Genomic DNA, 7,296 nt, shown 5'->3' with positions numbered 1-7,296 from the left:
AGCATTTCAAATATATTTCCAATATATTTGGGAAAAATAAATTAAAAATGTTTTTTTTTTTATATATTTTAAATATATTTTTCTTCCATGTGGGGTTGCCTGGCTCTTATCTCTTCTCACCTTTTTCCTTCTTTGATTTGCCTCCCAACTGTTTTTTTTTTTCTATTATATGCAAGGTTCAGGCTCATCAGAGTCTCATTTGTTTATGTTTCTGTGTATTTCAGTTGTTGTTTGAAATATCCCTTTGGGATTTATTTTTGTACTTGTTTTCAAAATTTCTCAATAAAAATACAATTATAAAAAAAAAAAATGAGTTATTGGCTCAGTACCTGATAGGCACTGTCTGAAAGTCCTGGTCTAGAGAGGGAACTTGTTTTCTCTGAGGATCTATCTGTAGATTTTGGGTGCAAAATGGTTCCTGGGACACCATAAGTAAAAACCTTGCTGAGCACTTTTCGTTTTGTAAGTGCCAGAAGGGAAATGAGTGCCAACAGTTGCTATATGGACCGCTGCTGGTGGGATCAAAATATACAGGCCATTCCCTGTTACCCCCAGGAGGAACTGCTATTAGAAGATAAGTAAGAATGCTATTGATCAGTCTGAAGGGTCCTGAGAACCTAAAACCCTCTCCTGTTAGAGTTCTACGGCAGTGGATACTAAAATGGCATCCCCTGGACTGAGCCTGAATTGCCATTGTGCGTGGGAATGTGCTTTTGTGACTGGTTACCTCTGTACTATTGTTGGAGATCTGGGTACACTTTCAGGTGCCCCTCCTGGGGTTGGTGCTATACATCAGCAACAAATCATACCATGTGGGGGTACAGAATTGTAAGTTGTAAGACTTCAATTTGGGTTTAAGAACATAAAGTGCGCTAGTTCTAAGACAAAATAAATCTTTTTTTTTAAATGGACATTCATAATGTCTAATTATTTCATTTTAATGTTTCCGTAGACGTGGATACTCTGTCCATGAAGGTCCTGCAAAAAAAAAAAAGTATAATAATAATAATAAGGTTGAACTGGACTGATGTCTTTATTAACCTTGCGGAGGAAGGAAAATGCAGGGGCTGTGGAGGAGTCTCACTGTTGGTGAGCCGTTTTCGATTTAAAAATCGTGCCGCCCGGCGCCAATACTACCTCACCGCAAATGTGCCGCCGATGCTCGGGAAGCCCGAACACGTTCGGCTATTCCCGGGCATGCGGCACATGCGCAGTGACACGTCGGCGCCGAGCGGCACCATTTCTAAAAACACAGTGAAGCCAGTGACTCGAGTATAAGCCAAGGTGGGCATTTTCAGCATGAAAAAACATGCTGAAAAACTCGGCTTATACTCGAGTATATACGGTATGCATTCTCATTAACCTGACTCTTTTAATTAGTAAAAATTTAACAATAAATTCAAATAAATTAATTCAAATTTAAAATGTAAATATTCTGTTAGGTATTGGCTATAATACAGTGGGGAAAATAAGCTTTGAACACGACACCATTATTTTTGGTAAATAGATTTCTATTATAGTGCTATTGACATTACATTTTCACCACATGTCGGTAACAACCCATGCAATCCATAGATAGAAAGAAACCAAACGAACTAAATAATATCAACTGGTTTAGTCTCAACAGATGGCCTATAAAAAGGTCTCTCGTTATGAAGGTGTCACACAAGAAACATCTCATGATAGGTAATAGCAAAGGGCTCTCTCAAGACCTTCACATCCCTAATTGTGCAAAACATACTGATGGCATTGGTTACAGAAGGATTTCAAAACTTCTGAAAGTTCCAGGGATCACTGATGGGGCCTTTTTTTTTTTTTTTGTTTGCACCCATTTAATATGAGCAAGGATTTAAGGCTTTTTCTATGTACACAAAAGGCCTATTTCTCTCAAATATTGCTCACAAATCTGTCTAAATCTGTGTTAGTGAGCGCTTCTCCTTTGCCGAGATAATCCATCCACCTCACAGGTGTGGCATATCAAGATGCTGATTAGACAGCATGATTATTGCACAGGTGTGCCTTAGGCTGGTCACAATAAAAGGCCACTATAAAATGTGCAGTTTTACTGTATTTGGGGGTCAGTATCTGGTGTGGCCACCATTTGCCTCACGCAGTGCAACACTCCTTCTTCGCATAGAGTTGATCAGGTTGGTGATTGTGGCCTGTGAAATGTTGGTCCACTCCTCTTCAATGGCTGTGCGAAGTTGCTGGATATTGGCAAGACCTGGAACACGCTGTCGTAAACGCCGATCCAGAGCATCCCAAACATGCTCAATGGGTGACATGTCCAGTGAGTATGCTGGCCATTCAAGAACCGGGATGTTTTCAGCTTCCAGGAATTGTGTACAGATCCTTGCAACATGGGGCCATGCATTATCATGCTGCAACATGAGGTGATGGTTGTGGATGAATGGCACAACAATGGGCCTCAGGATCTCATCACAGTATCTCTGTGCATTCAAAATGCCATCAATAAAATGCACCTGTGTTCGTTGTCCATAATATACGCCTGTCCATACCATAACCCCACCGCCACCATGGGCCACTTGATCCACAATGTTGACATCAGCAAACCACTCTCCCACACAACGTCATACACGCTGTCTGCCATCTGCCCTGTTCAGTAAAAAAACGTGATTCATCCGTGAAGAGAACACCTCTCCAAATGTCCAGACACCATTGAATGTGAGCATTTGCCCACTCAAGTCTGTTACGACGACTAACTGCAGTCAGGTCGAGACCCCAATGAGGACGATGAGCATGCAGGTGAGCTTCCCTGAGACAATTTTTGACAGTTTGTGCAGAAATTCTTTGGTTATGCAAACTGATTGTTGCAGCAGCTGTCCGGGTTCTGGTCTCAGACGATCTTGGAGGTGAAGATGCTGGATGTGGAGGTCCTGGCCTGGTGTGGTTACACGTGCTCTGCAGTTGTGAGGCCGGTTGGATGTACTGCAAAAATTCCCTGAAACGCCTTTGGAGACGGCTTATGGTAGAGAAATGAACATTCAATTCATTCCTGCAGTCAGCATGCCAATTGCACGCTCCCTCAAAACTTGCGACATCTGTGGCATTGTGCTGTGCGATAAAACTGCATATTTTATAGTGGCCTTTTATTGTGGCCAGCCTAAGGCACACCTGTGCAATAATCATGCAGTCCTTGCCTTATCTAATCCGAATAAACTCTCCAATCATGCTGTCTAATCTGCATCTTGATATGCCACACCTGTGTCTCGGCAAAGGAGAAGTGCTCACTAACACAGATTTAGAAATATAAAGTTACATAGTTAGTCAGGTTGAAAAAAAGACACAAGTCCATCTGGTTCAACCAAAAAAAAAAAAAAAAAACAACATTGAAAACCCAACCATACAATCCCATATACACAATCCTATACCCGTTGTTGATCCAGAGGAAGGCAAAAATAAACCCCAGCAAAGCATAATCCAATTTGCTAAAGCAGGGGGAAAAAATCCTTCCTGATCCCCCAAGAGGCAATCGGATATTCCCTGGATCAACTTTACCTAAAAAAAAATGTAATACCCATTTATATTATGTACCCCTAGGAAAGAATCCACACCTTTTTTAAAGCAATCTAGTGAGTTAGCCAGAACCACCTCTGGAGGGAGTCTATTCCACATTTTCACAGCTCTTACGGTGAAGAAACCTTTCTGTATTTGGAGACGAAATCTGTTTTCCTTTAGACGTAAAGAGTGCCCCCTTGTCCTCTGTGTTGACCTTAAAGTGAACAACTCAACACCAAGTTCAATATATGGTCCCCTTATGTATTTATACATGTTGATCATATTCCCCCCTTAAGCTCCTCTTCTCAAGAGAGAATAAATTCAGTTCCTCTAATCTTTTCTCATAGCTGAGCTCCTCCATGCCTCTTATCAGTATGGTTGCCCTTCTCTGCACTTTCTCCAGTTCCCCGATAGCCTTTTTAAGAACTGGTGCTCAAAACTGAACTGCATATTCCAGATGAGGTCTTACTAATGATTTGTACAGGGGCAAAATTATATCTCTCTCTCTGGAGTCCATGCCTCTGTTAATACAAGAAAGGACTTTGCTTGCTTTGGAAACAGCAGCTTGGCATTGCATGCTATTATTAAGCTTATGATCTACCAGAACACCCAGATCCTTCTCCGCTATGGATTCCCCCAGTTCTACTCCACCTAGTATGTATGATGCATGCATATTCTTAGCCCCCAAGTGCATACCGTTACATTTATCAACATTAAACCTCATTTGCCACATAGTTGCCCAATGAAACAGTGCATTGAGGTCAGCTTGTAAGTTGGAGACATCCTACTAATAAGAAGTTATTCCACTGCAAAGCTTGGTGTCATCTGCAAAGACTGATCGGCGAACAATATTTGAGAGAAATAGGCCTTTTGTGTGCATAGAAAAAGTCTTAGATCTTTGAGTTCAGCTCATGAAAAATGGGGGCAAAAACAAAAGTGTTTATAATTTTGTTCAATGTAATTCTAAAAAGTTTAGAGACATATAAGAAAAGCAACTTTTACTACCTCATGACTATTGTGTACTTTTCGGAATAAGAGGCTTATTATGCTCCACCTTTTACACATTTAAATTAAAATAACCTCTTTTTTAAATATAGGTAAAGAAAAAAACAAAGAATTCAATTTGCATACCTGATAAGCAGATTCATTTCCTTGTGGTTTGCCTTCATGAGGTCTGTTTCCTGAAATGTATACCACACATTACACCAACGTCTTAGTCATTGTTATAAAAATCATCTAACAATTAAAAAAAAAAAATTTGAATGAGTATTGTGCCTTTGAATGAGTAACATTGCAGCCCACAGGAATAGTTACTCAGATCAGAATTTAGTGTCTAATATACACTATATTACCAAAAGTATTGGGACGGCTACCTTCATGAACTCTAACGGCACCCCAGTCTTAGTCCGTAGGGTTCAATATTGAGTTGGCCAACCCTTTGCAGCTATAACAGCTTCAACTCTTCTGAGAAGGCTGTCCATACGTTTTAGGAGTGTGTCTATGTAGGTCAGGACTCTGCGCAGGCCAGTCAGGTTCCTCCACCCCAAACTCGCTCATCCATGTTTTTATAGACCTTGCTTTGTGCACTGGTCCAAATCATTTGGTGGAGAGGGGATTATGGTGTGGGGTTGTTTTTTAGGGGTTGGACTTGCCCCCCTAGTTCCAATGATGGGCACTCTTAAGGTGTCATCATGCAAAGACATTTTGGACAATTTCATGCTCCCAACTTTGTGGGAACAGTTTGGGGATGGCCCCTTCCTGTTCCAAAATGACTGCGCACCAGTGGACAAACAAGGTCCATAAAGACATGGACGAGTGAGTTTGGGGTGGAAGAACTTGACTGACCTGCACAGAGTGCTGATCTCAACCCGATAGAACACCTTTGGGATAAATTTTAATTGGAGACTGCGAGCCAGGCCTTCTGGTCCACATCAGTGCCTGACCTCACAAATGTGCTTCTGGAAGAATGGTCAAACATTCCCATAGACACACTCCTAATCCTTGTGGACAGCCTTCCCAGAAGAGTTGAAGCTGTAATGGCTGCAAAGGGTGGGCCAACTCAATATTGAACCCTACGAACCAAGACTGGGATGTTATTAAAGTTCATGTGTGTGTAAAGGCAGGTGTCCCAATACTCTTAGTAATATAGTGTATGAGGGATAGTCTTAACGTAAAAGGTAAGAAACATGGCTTAGGGAAAAGGACTAATGAGGATGAAAAAAATGTGGCCTTGATAACATTAAATTAAATTGCATTTACCTGATAGAGCATTCTTCATGTGTCGCTTTATAAAAATAAAGAGACCCAAGCCAGTTAGGAGCAGGATAATGATGTTTCCCCCTATAATCCCAGCAATCAGTTTAGAATCCATAGAAGAGCAAACTAAAAGGAGAAAGAAAGAAAATTTATGTAGTATTTACTGTATGTTCATTAGGGATTCAAATATCCCTGCCATACAGCACAGTCAAGCTGGTGACCTAGCAGTGACTGGTAACCCCTTACTCATTCACCAGGTGGGAAGCGTTATCTGGTTGTCCCCCTATGGGTAAAGGGGGCTTCCAGATCTTCATAAGCCCTCCTCCTGCAGACCCCCACAACCTCAAGACTGGGGTTGTAAAGAAGAGGCCCCTGTCCTCATCGACATGCGGACAAGATGTTTTACCATTGGGATCCCCCTTGGTAAGGTACCCTCCATGCTAAGGTACCCTCCCTGCCATATTGAGGGCATGTGGCCTGGTATGCTTCAGAAAGGGGTTATTATTATCCCATTTTCCTTGTCTACCCGACAACATACTCAAATAAGGGTCTGGTGTGTATTTTTAGGGCGGACCTCAAACTTTTTTTCCCCTTGATTCTTGCATAGGGTCCCCGCTTAAAACTCGTACCAGACGTGCGTGAAACCCTATGCCGATTTTTTTTCTTTTTTTACTATCCCTGGCTGATTTTCTTTTACTTGGCTGGGAATTCTTGGCCAGTAAATTAATGGAGCTGGGTCATGTCCCTGGTTGCTAAAAGTGTTCCCACTCTTTCCAAATCAACCTAATGGAAAAAGAAAGCTGTCATATACAGTATAGTAGTAGGAGAAAAATCCACTGTCATATAAAAGGTTCAAACAAATTCCCGGAAAAGCAAAGTTTGGTCCAAACCAAGAGATCGACTCTAATAATGAAGTTAAAAGAGACAGAGGAATTTGGTTCCAAATGAAGTAGAGTTGGGATCTATGCAAATGATACTGCTGTGGATGTCCTAACACCCGAAACAAGTGATCTGGTAGATAGTAGGGGAACATCTGATGTAGATCATTGGGTTTTCTGTCAAACAGTTCATTCAAAATTACTTTATAAAGAGGAGACACCATATTAAAGTGTTTTGCATTAAAAAAAAAATATGAATTGAACATGTTATATCCCTTTAACATATTTTCCTACAGATAGGAAGACATAATTCAGTGTTATTGTAGAGCAGATTAATACATATTGTAAATTTACCTTGGCCAGTATTACCTTCAGAGCCAGTCTCTAGAAAAACAAAAAGAAATGATGGATTAAAAATGAAAGCCTAAGGGAAATTGCAGAGTGGTAGTGACTCTGTACTAACAATTTTCTTTTTAAAATCTTACTCCCACTTTCCACTGATAGCAGTTGTGCAGTGTGTCAAATTATTGAAGTAAAATTAAAGGAAAAGTCCACCCTACCAGTAAAATCCCTGCATCTATAGACCTCCAGGATCTAACACTAACCTATCTAGCCCTATAAAGAAGAAATCAGTATACTTACC

At 40.9% G+C, this 7,296-nt stretch overlaps 1 long non-coding RNA gene across 1 annotated transcript; it reads right to left on the bottom strand.

Moving 5' to 3' along the window:
* Positions 1 to 687: 687 nt before the first annotated feature.
* LOC309568184 lies at positions 688 to 7,039 on the bottom strand. The gene is made up of 4 exons (XR_014226008.1): positions 7,008 to 7,039; positions 5,779 to 5,901; positions 4,651 to 4,700; positions 688 to 978 (listed from the first exon to the last, which is right to left on the bottom strand). It is a non-coding gene; the product is annotated as an uncharacterized lncRNA (long non-coding RNA).
* Positions 7,040 to 7,296: the final 257 nt, after the last annotated feature.

This window comes from Pelophylax lessonae (genome assembly GCF_965119305.1).
Source record: "Pelophylax lessonae genome assembly, chromosome: 12".
In the NCBI taxonomy this organism is placed as follows: domain Eukaryota; kingdom Metazoa; phylum Chordata; class Amphibia; order Anura; family Ranidae; genus Pelophylax; species Pelophylax lessonae.
Note: the sequence above shows the minus strand (reverse complement) of the source record. Positions and strands in the feature narration are given on the sequence as shown.